Raw genomic sequence first — 14,890 nt, forward strand, 5'->3', positions numbered from 1 at the left:
CCCCTCCCCAATAACATTATTTTCCCATGTATGTATGTTGTCGTTGTCGATATTACCCCCTCCCGATAACTTCAACACGAGGGGGGATAACTTCAACACGAGGGGGTCGATATACCCCCTCCTCGATAACATTATTTTCCCGTGTATGTATGTCGTCGTTGTTGATATAAAACCTCCTCCCGATAACTTCAACACGTGGGGGGGGGTCGATATATACCCCCTCCCCGATAACATTATTTTCCCGTGTATGTATGTCGTCGTTGTCGATATATATAACTCCCTCCCAGATAACTTCGACATGATGGACGGTCGATATGTATACCCCCTCTCGACCGTGATAACTTATACCACGGGAGCACCCCCCGGCCCTCTCGCTCGACCAAAACTCTCGAGGACACCCAAACCCTAGAAAAAAACGATGTCGGTCTCCTATCCCCTCCCGCCGCGCCCCTACCCTTGAAGCGTTGCCTAGGCCACCCCAAACCCGGAATAAGCTAGGTCTACGTTTGCACTAATATATCCACCTGCTGTCATGTTTGTGTAATAATTGCCATGTTGTAATATTTGCAGAAACAATGGAGCACGGACGAGATGAGCAAGCAGAAGATGTGTTGGGGGACATAATCTTAGCCGGAGGTGATATCTTGTCGTATCTTAACGACAATGATGGTCTGGAAGAACAGGGTGAAGAAGCAGGCTGCGATGATCGAAGAGTGGAGGAGGAAAGACATAATTATGATGGCTCCGGTGACCCAATGCTGGTGCAAGAAGGAGCCCGTGGTGACGGCTCCGGTGACCGAACAGAGTCCGGCCAGGTAAATATATTAGTTAAGCCTGTGCTGACTAGCTAATTGATGCATTCATTGTTTTGGTATGTACACATATTAATTAACACTCGTCTTTCTTCTTTTTTCTAGCCCTACGGATCGAGCACAACTGCGGTAAAGAGACGAGGCCCGAAGAGAAAGTTGCGCTCGGATGAAAGGTTTGAGATCACAGCAATCCCGCGCGACGGCCAACCGATTGAACCCCTCCGGACAAAGGATGCTTTTGCTGCTCAGTGCGGGGTTCTAGTTAGGGACAAGATCCCGATCAGCATCCACCAATGGTATAAGCCTAAGAAGGAAGACCCTGAGGTGTCTTATGTCAATGATATGCAGAAAGATGATCTTTGGACTGAGCTGAAGGCAAATTTCACCCTACCACCAGAGGAGGATCCGGAGAAGCCAGTTATAGAGCAATTAATCAAGTCTCATGCTCTGAAGAAGATGGCAGACCTATTCGGGAGGTGGAAGAATGAGCTGAAAACTTTTGTCGACAAAGAAGAGACACCAGAATTCGTCGGCCGGTATGAGAAGATCAGAGATCACTGGCCCGCATTTGTGGCCCACAAGACATCGGAAAAGAGTAAGAAGATGTCAGCGACAAACAAGCAGAATGTTGCGAAGAAGAAGCTTCACCATCGCACGGGGTCAGGTGGCTACCTCAAAGCCCGGCCTAAGTGGGCCAAGTCTGAGAGGGATCTGCTTGATAAAGGGATCGAACCAGAGACAATGAACTGGCCAGACCGTTGCCGGACTTGGTTCTTCGGGGTTGGCAGAACCTTGGACCCTGTATCAGGGAGGTGTCGTTGGACGGACGAGCAACTTGCAATACCCGTCAAGAAGCTTAAGCACTATATCGATGCAGCGCAGCAAGGGATGTTCGTTCCAGACAGAGAGAACGACGAGCTCACAATGGCCCTCGGGAATCCTGAGCACCCTGGACGGACACGAGGCATGCCAGGCTCCGTTCCGTGGAAGGCTGGTTTTCCGGACGCGGGCGGTTACAAAACCCAGGAGAGGAGGAAAAAAGTGGAGCAGATCCAAATTCAGCGTCTGCACGAAAGGGTTCAAGTGCTAGAGGAACGAGACGACAATAGAGATGCCGAAACTGCCCCTGAAGCTACACCGCCATCTCAGCGTAGAAGCACCGTGGCTTCCACCGAGCTGCCTCAGCTGGAGCATGTGGCTACTCCTAGCTACCCCGTGGATTCTATCACGGAGTCTCAACATTGCCACCTTATGGCGGAATGGCAGAACTTGAAAGTCAAGGCGGCTGTTGGCTCTGTTTTACCTACTGAACCCGGCGCAACCTACCACTGCCGGCAGATTCCAGAAGGATATGCTAGGGTGATGGTGGATGAAATAACGGAGGGATTTGAGGACCTCCAGCTTGACCACCCTACCGGTGAAGGGGAGACTCGGCTGGGTTTAGCTCTTAAGACTCCATGCCTATGGCGGAAGGAGCTCATCAAGCTTCCGAACTGGATGGCTCCGGCGAGTAAGGGCACTCCGCCTCCTCCTCCGCCTCCTCCTCCGGCGAGTGATCAGGGCACTCAGCCTCCTTCTCCGGTGCGTGGCGGCACTCCGCCTCCTTCTCCGCCAGCGCCGGCGCGCCAGAGCAGCCAGCCTCCTCCTTCTCCGCCTCGTCAGCAAGGGCGGAAGAGACCCGCCGCCGCTGCGGCTGCTCCGGCGCGTCGTAGTCCTTCTCCTCCGCCTCGTAAGCAAGGAAAGAAGACAGCCGTAGCCGCTCCGTCTGCTCTGCCGGCGTCTAGCAGTACAGCTGCCAGAGGCGGGAGGCAATACAGATTCTCGGTCCTTCTCTGAAGACTCAAGAGAAGTTACCATATGAGAGGACCGAGGAGGAGAACGCGAAGATCGTGCGAGCCGAAGTGAAGAACTTCTTTGAAGGGGTCAAAGCAAAGAAACATCCACCTCCGGAGGAGAAGGTAGATCCGGTGAAAGCAAAGCGCACTCTGGCTGCCCTGACAAAACCACCAAAGTCTCCGCCAAGAGGCAACTATGAGCGCGTTCTTGGAAAGGCATATGCCGAAGCGGAGCGGTCGGGAAGTACTGTCAGTGATAAAAGGATGAAAGAACGACGAGCTGGGAAAAAAATTGCCCAACTCGGCGAACAAGCGAACCAATCGTGCCCCCCGCTCAAGGTGTCAAAAGACATCGTCGCTAATGATCCGGGTATGGTGCCCGGTTATAGCAATCTTGGAGATTACCTGCCCGACGATGTACATTATGAAATCATGGAGGTGGACAACCACAAATACCATTTCGGGAAGCCTCTCGTCAAAGATGTCAGATCTCTAAGCACGATGATGCGAAGACTACATGATTGGTACATGAAAACCTGCAGAGAGTCTGATGGGATGAGTACTTTGACGCTGAGAGTTAAACCGGAGCATGACCTCGTTGGAATTGAACTGCTGAATGTTCCATTTGAGGATTTCTTCTAGTTTTACAATCTAAAGTCCCTCGATAAAACAACGATCACTTGCTACTGTCTGTAAGTAGTACTACTTCTGTCATTAAGTCTCTCTATATAGGTCAGCTCTTTCATTGCATGTATTTATACTTATCCTCACTATATTATGCAGATTGAAGATCGCCGAATTGAAGAAAAGACAAATCGGTGATATTGGGTTCATCAACACAAATCTCATAGATGCATATACGGTTGAAAAACATCCCAAAGAAGCCGAGGCCAACTTGCTACAATCCTTGGTATTAAATCAAAACAAAGATATAATACTCTTACCTTACAACTTCAAGTGAGTGTTACTGTCTTCTGCATATTCGGTTTCCCTTATTAGTCCAGGTTATGGTAATGTAATTGATGACTTATGCATGCATGCGCAGCTTCCACTATATTCTCCTAGAGATTAAGCTTGAGCTGGGAGTAGTAACCGTCTTAGACTCGAGACGAAAAGATCCCCAGGACTATGCGAACATGACTCAAATGCTCCAGAAGTAAGTTAAATCGATCATTATCCACCATATCAGCAACTTTGTTCATTTCCTGATATCAAGTAAAGGGTTTGGAGAAAATTCACCTCAAAAGCCCCGGGACTGCCGAACCAGCTGCAATTTAGACACCCAAAAGTAAGTACTATAGTAGCATGTTCCGCGCATCTCCTAGTGATTCAAGCGCTAGTTTGATCAATACCATTTAGCATGCTTGCTTATCAGTTTGATTGACCTCTATTTCTTGTAAAGTGGTTGTGGCAGCAACCCGGGAATAATTACTATGGATACTACGTTTGCGAGTCCATCCGCTACCATACCTGTGAGCGGGGCTCCACTGAAGAACAATATGAAGTGCGTAAGCAATAATATTCACAATTTTATTTTATTACCATCATTTGTGTTGAGTTTCATTTATTCATATATATATGTATTGACCCCCTTCTTCAAATTAGATTTTTCGGAAGCGGGATCAACTCCTAGCAGAAGATCGTATGCTAGGAATTCAAGAGGAATTGGCGGCATTCTTCCTTGACCACGTGATCGCTGAAAACGGAGAATACTATGTGGACCCTGTGTTCCTACAATATAATTAGGAGATTGTATTGTAAGAGATAATTATTGTATATATGTAGCCGGTAGTGTCGGATAGATATATGAGAACTTGTTGTTCGACCAATATCTCGGAGAAGGAGAGGTGGTCGATATCACTTCTCTCTGTATGCATATGTTCATGACGATCTTCTGTTTCCTTCATTTGATTACTAGCTAGCGTGTCTACTCCTCTCCATACGTATATAGTACGTAGCGTCGACCAAGCACGGAGATAAGAGAGGACACTTCTCTCTATTAATTAGCTAGCTAACACAATATATGGAACACCTAAATTAACCCCCCAAAACCCCTAAACCACCCCCTTTCAAAAAAACAAAAACCTCAGCTCCTGCCAGGTGCTGACGCGTGGATGCCTATTGGTTCCGGTTGGTGGCACCAACCGGGACCAAAGGCCCTCCTGCCTGGGCTCCCCGCACCGGCCACGTGGACGGCCTTTAGTCCCGGTTCGTGTAAGAACTGGGACTAAAGGGCTAGGGCATTAGTAACGACCCTTTAGTCCCGGTTCCTGAATCGGGACTAAAGGCCCTTATGAACCGGGGTAAAAGCCCCTTTTCCTACTAGTGGGGGAATCATCGTCATCATCATCACCAACAACTCTCCCATCTTCGGGAGGGCAATCTCCCTCAACATCTTCAACAGCACCATCTGCTCTCAAACCCTAGTTCATCTCGTGTGTTCAATCCTTGTATCAAAACTATAGATTGGTACTTGTGGGTGACTAGTAGTGTTGATTACATCTTGTAGTTTATTACTATATGGTTTATTTGGTGAAAGATTATATGTTCAGATCAAATATGCTATTTAATACCCCTCTGATCTTGAGCATGATTATCATTTGTGAGTAGTTACTTTTGTTCTTGAGGTCATGGGAGAAATCTTGTTGCAAGTAATCATGTAAACTTGATATGTGTTCGATATTTTGATAGTATGTATGTTGTGATTCCCTTAGTGGTTTCATGTGAACGTCGACTACATGACACTTCACCATATTTGGGCCTGAGGGAATGCATTGTGGAGTAGTTATTAGATGATGGGTTGCGAGAGTGACAGAAGCTTAAACCCTAGTTTATGCGCTATTCCGTAAGGGACCGATTGGATCCAAAAGTTTAATGCTATGGTTAGAATTTATTCTTAATACTTTTATCGTAGTTGTGGATGCTTGCGAGGGGGTTAATCATAAGTAGGAGGTTTGTTCAAGTAAGAACAACACCTAAGCACCGATCCACCCACATATCAAATTATCAAAGTAGCGAACACAAATCGAATCAACATGATAAAAGTGACTAGATGAAATTCCCGTGTACCCTCAAGAACGCTTTGCTTATTATAAGGGACCGTTTTGGCCTGTCCTTTGCCTCAAAAGGATTGGGCTACCTCGCTGCACTTTTTTTTTTACTATTATCATTACTTGCTCGTTACAAATTATCTTGCTATCAAACTACTCTGTCACTTACAATTTCAGCACTTCCAGACATTACCTTGCTGAAAACCACTTGTCATTTCCTTCTGCTCCTCGTTGGGTTCGACACTATTACTTATCGAAAAGGCTACAATTGATCCCATATACTTGTGGGTCATCAGGGGGCTTGTCACCTAGCGGTGCATCAAGGACATAATTCTTCTGTGCAGCAATGAGGATAATCCTCGGGTTACGGACCCAGCCCGTGTAGTTGCTACCATCATCTTTCAACTTAGCTTTCTCTAGGAACGCATTAAAATTCAGGGGAACGGTATCACAGGCCATTGATCTACAACATAGATATGCAAATACTATCAGGACTAAGTTCATGATAAATTAAGTTCAATTAATCAAATTACTTAAGAACTCCCACTTAAATAGATATCCCTCAAGTCATCTAAGTGATATGTGATCCAAATCAACTAACCCATGTCTGATCATCACGTGAGATGGGGTAGTCATCAATGGTGAACATCTCTATGTTGATCATATCTACTATATGATTCACGTTCGATCTTTCGATCTCCAGTGTTTCGAGGCCATGTCTGTACATGCTAGGCTCGTCAAGTTTAACCCAAGTATTCCCTATGTGCAAAACTGTCTTGCACCCGTTGTATGTGAACGTAGAGTCTATCACACCCGATCATCACGTGGTGTCTCAACACGACGAACTGTAGCAACGGTGCATACTCAGGGAGAACACTTTTACATTGAATTAAGTGACGAGATCATCGTATAATGCTACCGCCGTACTAAGCAAAATAAGATGCATAAAAGATAAACATCACATGCAATCGAAAATATGTGACATGATATGGCCATCATCATCTCGTGCTTTTGATCTCCATCTCCAAAGCATCACTTTTTCAACATTTTCATTTATTTATGTTTTTCATTCTACGCTTTTTATATACATGATCAAGATTTTTTCAAATACTTGTTTAACATTTTTATATACATGATCAAGATTTTTTCAAATACTTGTTAACATTTTTATATACATGATCAACATTTTTTTAATACTTGTTCAACATTTTCATTTTTTTTATGTTTTTCATTCTACACTTTTATATACATGATCAACATTTTTTCAAATACTTGTTCAATATTTTTCAAATGCATGAGCAACATTTTTTCAAATACTTGTTCAACATTTTCTTCAAATATTTGTTCAACATTTTTCAAATACATGTTCAACATTTTTTTTAAATGTTTTTTGAAGAGTGTTTTTTGTTATATACATATTCAGAATATTTTAAAGTATAAACAAGAGTAAAAAATAAAAAGTAAAACAGAAAACCGAAAACGTAAAAAAAGGCAGGAAAAGGAGGTAGTGGCCTTCCGCGCTTGTGGGCCGGCTCAGCGAGTCCAATGCCAGGACTCACTGAAGGCAAGACATAGTCGCACCCGTTCATCTACAGACTGGTGCAACATGTTTCCAATATCAGGAGCTGGGATTTTACCACCGAAGAGATGTTCTCCGGTAATAACCAGGCTGAATCCACCCGACAAATCCAAAGCTTGACAAGGAACCACACCTCCGGAATCCAAGCTTGACAAAGGATTTTATGAGAGAACCCAACCTCATTGACACTCCAGATCCATGCTGCCTCCAAGGATTTACTGGCTCTAAGACATCATTTGCCCGGAACTAACTATCGCTAACTGAATTTAACACTAGAATTTCAGAGATTCGGAGCAAGTTTGGCTTGATTTGCTAGGTTTATATTGCCAAAGGGCACTAGAAGCTAGGGTTACAACCCAATCACACCATGATAGTCCAAAACGGAAGGAAATGGTGGTTTTATAGCCATTACACCCAGCGCCCAGGTGAAAAGCAGGCCAAAAGAAATAAAAACTGGAAGCTGCATTCCATTACCACTCTCATACTCCTACCTGAAGTGAAGAGAATGATTTTTTTTATTTTCAATTGCAAGTGCTCAGTTTTAACTTAGTTACAACATTGTCGGTGACTTGAATATGAAGAGCTTGTGCTTGACCAAACTGCTAGTATTTTTGTTCATTACCAAACTGTAGTTACTTGAAATCAACTCTGGAAACTGAACCAGTATTACTATATACTATATGATCTACTTATTTTTGTTTCTACCTATAAGATTGGATTCTTCAACTAGCACAACAGTTCAAAATAAACATCAAACAATTATTTGGTCAGCAGCAAATCTGAATACTAGATGGAATGATCCAGAATAACACCAGGGAGGTACAATTTATAGCATGTTTCATCATATAACAAGATCGATTATTTAAGCTGACATAACACTAGGTCAATACTACTTGCTGTAAACAGGGAGCAGCAACACCACACTGATAGCAAATTAAGTGCCAGAATGCAAGCATGCATACACTAGCTGCAGTTCAAAATGACTTGCTGAATCATTCAGAGCACTGCCTCGATCCTCAGTTGCTTCTTAAACATGTAGCGATGGGATTTGTGCTTGATCACACGGAGGCCGCGCATCACCCCTTTGCCTTTGCCGCCATTCTTGTTGCCAGAGACACTGCAGTTGCAACTCTCATTGCCGGAGCAATGGGTGCCACTACTGTGGTGGCCATTGTCTTTGCTGGCACCATTTCTGCCATTCTTGCCTTTGCCGTTGCTGAAGGCTAGCTCCATACCGGTGAAGAGGGCAAATTCCTTGACGGCATCCATCTCGTTCCATTCCTTGTTGAATTTCATGACATTCAAGAAGTCCACGATGATGAATCTGCCAGAACCAAGGCTGACGGCACAGGAATTGTGCAAGCTCTTTGGCTGCCACTCCTCTGGCAGGTCATCACGCTCCCAGATCCGCATCTTGTCTGGCGACAGCTCCTCCCCTCTGACGAGGCCTGAGAGGTCGGCAGCGCAAGGGTGGTTGTCTTGTGTGATGCCAAACCAGAGTCCAAGCTCGGGGACATAATCCGCCTTGCCATTGAAGGGCATGAGCCAGTCGCCAGCTTTGCTCCACTCACGAGTTGGGATGTGGAAGCAGTAGGTGCCGGCACCCTCGGCTCCACAGATGGAGAAGCAGATGCTGTCGTCGACGAGGGCGTGACCGAAGACCATGCCGTGCTTGTGGTTTGCTGATCCACGGCGGCAGAGGGAGGATGTCGCAGTGCCAGAACCTGCTAGATACGGCGGACTTGGGGAACCCCCTCCACACCAGGGCCTCGAACTGCGGGCGCACCTCCGCCTTGTCCGGATGGAGGAGGCCATCGATGATGTAGAGGTCGCCAGTGTCTTCGCCATCAGGAAGGTGCACGTCCGTTGGAGGGACGGAGATGACCATCGGCATCTGCTTGAGTCCGTGGAGGCATGGCAGGGTATCCATGTAGCGGGAGCCATCGACGATGTTGAAGCGTAACATGCGGTTCCCGCGGTCGCCCAAGATGATCTTGCTCTCCGAGGCGGTGGGGAAGAAATGGACGAAGCGACGGGAGGCCAGGCAGGGGGAGATTTGCGGTGGCCCCATGACCAGGTCGGATTTTGGGATATCCATCTTGGGCGCCGCCGCCTCCGCCGTCGCCAGTTTAGTGTTGCAGATCCTTTTCCTGTTGGTGGCACGGGCCTTGTCGAGGGCCAGTGCGGGCAGCACCTTGCCATGCGCGGCCGCCTCTTCTGCCGTCGGGTGAAAAAATTTCATCTTGGAGAGGTTCAGGCGCCGCAGCGAATACGCGCGTTTGAGCCCGTCATACAGCCCCAAGTTCAGGATCTGCCGCATGCCTCCGCTCATCCCCGATCGACTCTCCAACGATCTCCTGGGAGGGTAAGAAGTAGTAGAATAAGGACAAGAGTTACAGCAAATCGAAGCAAGTTGACACAGATCTACAGGCGGCGGCGGCGGCGAACCTTGAGCGGATCAGCGGCGGCGTCGGCGAACCTGGAGCAGAGCAGCGGCGGCGGCGGCGGCGGCGAACCTTGAGCAGATCAGCGGCGGCGTCGGCGAACCTGGAGTAGAGCGGCGGCGGCGGCGGCGGGGAACCTGGAGCAGAGCGGCTGCGGCGGCGGGGGAGGGAGGGAATCTCTACTTATAGTCTCCGTTTCAGGTTTATTTTCGTCCCACCTCAACCGGTTTTTTGGTACCTATTTTGATACCTCCTCCCACTTCACGCTGACCCGCCATTAACCGAAAAAATCACGTACCAAGTCCTCCACCATCTCGCGCTCTTCAGTTCGTAACCACCAAAGAAAAAATCTACGAAGATTAACCAGCGATAAAAAAACCTAAAAAAAATCAGCGAAAAAAACCCCGCACGTACGAGCGACGTCACATGCCCTCGAGCGAGAACGACTCGCATGCTAGACTTCCTGCCCTCGTTCGTCGCAGCCTTCATCCCTTCGCCGCCGCCGCCCTTCACCCCTTCAGCCGCCACCGCCGGCGATCCCCTTCAGGAGTCGCCGCTGATCCCCTTCAGGACACCCCTTCGCCGCCGCCGAGATCTGAAAGGACGCCGAGATCCCGCGCCTCCTCCTCGTCGGCCTTCACCGCAGGTGATTGTGGTTCCTCCCGCTGCCCAGTGATGTTCCGGTGGGTGTAGTTAGTTGAGTTTGATCCGCTTGGTCTCACCGTCGATTTCGCATCTACGCGTACCTCCGCTGAATTTCGTGTAACTCGCGGGCGGTCCGGGCGAATTCCTTCAGATCTTCCTTCACCGATGCTACATGCACGACCTCCGCGACCACCCGCCAGCGACGGTCTGAGGTCACCGACGCGGGCCGGCAGGCGACCCAACGATTCACCGCCGCCGTCGGGTTCGTCTCTCGGGCTGACATACTGCGGATCGGAACTCCGTTGGATCCTCTGTCGTTGGCCCATATGCAATTTTCCAGTCTGTGTTTTCTGCTCCTCTTTGGCGCAATGTGGAAGATGTTGGTTTTGAAGGCTAGCAGGGGCAGCCAGTGGTGGAGTAATCAGTGGTTTATTAGGTCATGGAGCCCAAGACCGGATGCAGCAGAAGAAGCAGCGTCGTTGCCGTGCATTAAGCAGGTCAACAGAGTCTGTGAGGCGGAAGATCCATAGCATACAGGTGACTCAGTAGGTGCTCATTTTATCTTTCTGCTTATGTTCCAATTTTATTGTTCTTTTCCACATTAGAGTAGAATGAATATTTGTATTAACATCTCTTCTTGTAGTTGTAAATCCTGTGCATCAGTTGGGGTAAGCTTCTCAAATGCCTAGCACCAATTAGGCTTCTAAAATTGAAGCATAGACAAAATTCAGTTAAGCATCCAAGTTTCTTTTTAAGCGGTACACTATATTGCTAACCGAGGGAACTTCTATTTGTGTTGCTTGTTTTTTCTAGCACTTGAGTGTGTTTGCAGTTTTTCAACCATCCATCGTTGAAGCTACAGGAGCCTGGTACCAATCATACTACTTGGAGAACCTAAGAAAGTTGTTTATTCTGTCTCCACTAGAAACCGGAAATGAGAACACCATCTCTACGTAACTGAACCAAGTGACTGAAAATTTATGTTATATGGTACAACCTCACGAGAGAATTATTTCTATACACGTAGAACACAGTTACATGTATGCCTTCAAAGTTATTAGTTATTTTAAAAGAGAGTTTTGAAATGTATAAATGAGCTTGGCTTTCAACCCGGCAAGGTCTAGAATTTCTCAGTTTTGTTAACTCATACACCGTTTTAGTTACCATATGTATAATTGTGGATACCTGATACTCTAAATGCCCATTCGGCCAGGTTGATTTGCAAGGGCTGTGTGGAGCGAACCCTGTTCCTCTAAACCAAGGGGTCCTTATGGCCCTTTTCCTGCAACTGGCATGCAACATAGCCGATGAGATATCCCTGAAGCTTCAAGGGATACAAAGGTTTATAAAATGTTTACACATAGTATTTGGTTCATATCTCCATTGTTTCATGTTCGATTGACTGCTGCGGTTCTCTTAAATAGTTTGAATCATTTAGCATTACGGGAAAGTAGTTGTATATCTGACATCTGTTTGATAATTGATATCAAGGTGAAGGATAGATGCCGGGCTCTAGATTATGTACATACATACCAAGATCACTTGTTTTTAAAGTTGGAGAAATATGGCTTTCCTATTTTATTGTCCATTAATCAACATTTCGAAATGCTTCTATTAATGCAACAAAGGTTGGATTCAGTTTAGTAGTTTCTCATCTCCTCATGTGTATAATAGCTGTTTTGCAAACAAATATTTTATGGTATAATTTTTTGTCTACATTTCCAGGATGTTATTACTCAACCCACATGATTGGGAGTTATAGAAGGACTTTATGCCGCACATTCCTCAGGTACTACAGGCTTACCGGGCTAAGAATGAACACTGTTGTATTGAGAAAATCTTCATGGATATATTATGTTGTTCTATCCTGGTCTTATGGGGTTTCCACCCACGATCATTAGCTGAGATACATTATGCTATGCAGTACAGTTTTGGGTATAAGCTAAATAACCTTAATTTGATGCATGTAACTGAAAGATGTGCTACATGCATTCTCATAATCGATTAATGGTATAATTAATCTTTCTTGAACTCATCAGTTTCGTTTAGGTAGTAAGCAACCTACACCTCTGTAGCCTGGAGTTCAGAAGTTGGCATGGTTTTAGTTGAGAATAATGTAGCATTATATTATTAGTTTAGACTTTGAGCAACCTGACAGCAAGATGTGAATAGCAGATCAATAGCGTACACCTTTGTGGTTATTGCCCTATCTCATGACAGAGAGAGAGAGAAGTAAATAAATGAAAGTTGTGAACAACGGATGAGGTTTAATTATGTCCAGTCCGTGCTTATTAGCATATCTCATCGTGACAAACTGAATATAACAAGTACCTACGAATTAGAGAGCAAAAATAGTGGAAACACGTAAAATGTTATTCACTATTTATGTTCATATAGGCTATGCCATAAATTTTAGATATTGGTTTACTTAATTATTTACTAACTCGCAAAATTTGCAGTACATGGGGTAAAATGCAGGAACAATGGGAAAATAAAATATTAACAGAGGTTGCGGTTGGAGAACCTCAGAATCATGCTCTTTTCTGAAATCCAGTTAGCTGGAGTAATCCCCCTTTGGAAACATTGATGGAAACTCAATATTATCCAAGGAACTTTCGTTCCATAGGCTCTCTCTGTCCCCTCAAGTAAGCAGGTCATACATTAGGATGCTCAAGTTACAGTGGCTTGATGTAGGCAAGTAACTTTCACACATTTTCTCTTCCAACCATCCCAACCCCGCCGAGCTCATGATGTTAGGCCCGGGCGTGGGTGCCGGGAGAACCTGACCGTGCCTCGCGCGAAAGACTTCCCCACATTCGCGTGCCGCCACCAGAGCAGCAAGGCGCACAAAGGATGGGCGACATCGGGCTTGCGCCGTGTACAGGGTGTGCAGGAGAGGAGGCATGGTTCAAGGTCGTCTCTTCTGCCACGTGTATATGTATATTACCAGCTTGCGCCTCACTGGCCAGTAATGATTATTGGGTTTCTTGTTACGCTTTCAACCTCGGAGAGCGATTTATGTTTTAATTTCTTGGTAGTCAGTAATGTTGTGACACTATCTTTTTTGCACCCTTGTGATTTCTGTGATGTGATGTGCTGCTACTTCACAACTTTGCAAAGGAATGAATTATATCACTGATATTTATTTGTTACCATCAGTTCCTTGATTATTGAATGTCCTTATGCTTAAACACCAGCATGTTGATTTTTGGGGCAGAAAAAAAAATTACCAGATGTCATGCCATTGGACAATATTACAGTCTAAAGAAGTAGTTCTAGAAACTCATATTTGCATTGTAGTCATAGCAACGCACGGGCATCTAACTAGTAACACTTTGTTTTGGTACTTATTCTGTCGGATCTCCACATACTTCATGGATGAGGGCATGCTTTTATGTAGGTGAGCTGAATTGGTTCATTTGAATTTTGTTCAATGGCATGCCCTCATGGGATTTAACTAAGAACTCTTCATGGTTGCCACAGGCTTATTTTTGAATTGTTGAGTTGGTAGGCTGGCGTCCATAGTTTATTTCCGCCTCACCTCCTACCATCATTCCTCCCCGCTGGTTTTTCTCCCTCCCAGTAAAACTGAATTGATTCCCTCGACCCTGTACCCATCCATCGATCAAAAGACCTCGTCATCCATGCCCAAGAGGAACATCGAGCTGGACGAATGCCTTAACAAGGATAAGCTCAAGGAGTTCTGGATGGAGACAATTGGCCACATCTTTGATTTGTAGTTTTTTTTGCGGGAATCTTTAACTCCACATTGTTGGGCGAAGTTATGTTTGCATCACCATTTTGGACTAAATCAATCGAATCTACTAAAAATAAATTCATTTGGGTGTGTGACATTAACAGGTGTGACAAGAACAATGATGATGGGATGCTCATGGGAGATGAGGTCAAGAAGGTGGATAAGCCAATCATGCATAGATACATGTATGACTTGTACGTGCACAAACATACTATGACAAGTATCTCATTCCAAGGTTGATATGCCGGTTTAGTCTCTCGGAGGCGCTCATAGGGATAGGATGTGCGTGTGTGCGTTCATAGGAGTGCGTGTATGCACATATATATGAGTGCTCGCTACCGAGGTGGGGAGAGGAGGGGTCGGTCAACACCGTGGCGGGAAGAGGAGGGGCCAGACGACTTGGGGGGGAAGGGGGGGGGCGCCATGGAGATGAGTGGCTGAGAGCCTGAGAGTGAGAGAGGAGCGGCTGTGAGGGGAGAAAATGAGAGCAGTAGCTGCGGTGGACTGAGATCAGGTGACTTGCCTTGTGTAATATGCACCTATATATCCAACGTCCATTCCAGATCCAAGGGACAACAACGATTCAACGCCAAAACTGCCTAAGACTTAGGCCAACTCTACCGCGCACGACAACAAACAGACGTACGTTTTGTCGGGATTTTGTTTATTTGGGTCGTGAAAACAGACCGGTTAATAGCCAGAATGTGGTTTTCTGCATCAACGTAGCAGGTGCATCTCCAAATTTGCGACCAAAAGAAAGTTAAAATC

The 14,890-nt window shown here is 45.9% G+C and overlaps 1 long non-coding RNA gene and 1 pseudogene across 1 annotated transcript; one reads left to right on the top strand and one right to left on the bottom strand.

The window, feature by feature from the left end:
• Positions 1-8,038: 8,038 nt before the first annotated feature.
• On the bottom strand, positions 8,039-9,884 carry LOC123050697 (uncharacterized; annotated as a pseudogene).
• Positions 9,885-10,241: 357 nt separating this feature from the next.
• On the top strand, positions 10,242-13,456 carry LOC123050698 (uncharacterized). The gene is made up of 3 exons (XR_006423820.1): positions 10,242-11,706; positions 12,091-12,154; positions 12,825-13,456. It is a non-coding gene; the product is annotated as an uncharacterized lncRNA (long non-coding RNA).
• The last annotated feature ends 1,434 nt before the right edge of the window (positions 13,457-14,890 follow it).

This window comes from Triticum aestivum, chromosome 2D (genome assembly GCF_018294505.1).
Source record: "Triticum aestivum cultivar Chinese Spring chromosome 2D, IWGSC CS RefSeq v2.1, whole genome shotgun sequence".
Classification (NCBI taxonomy): domain Eukaryota; kingdom Viridiplantae; phylum Streptophyta; class Magnoliopsida; order Poales; family Poaceae; genus Triticum; species Triticum aestivum.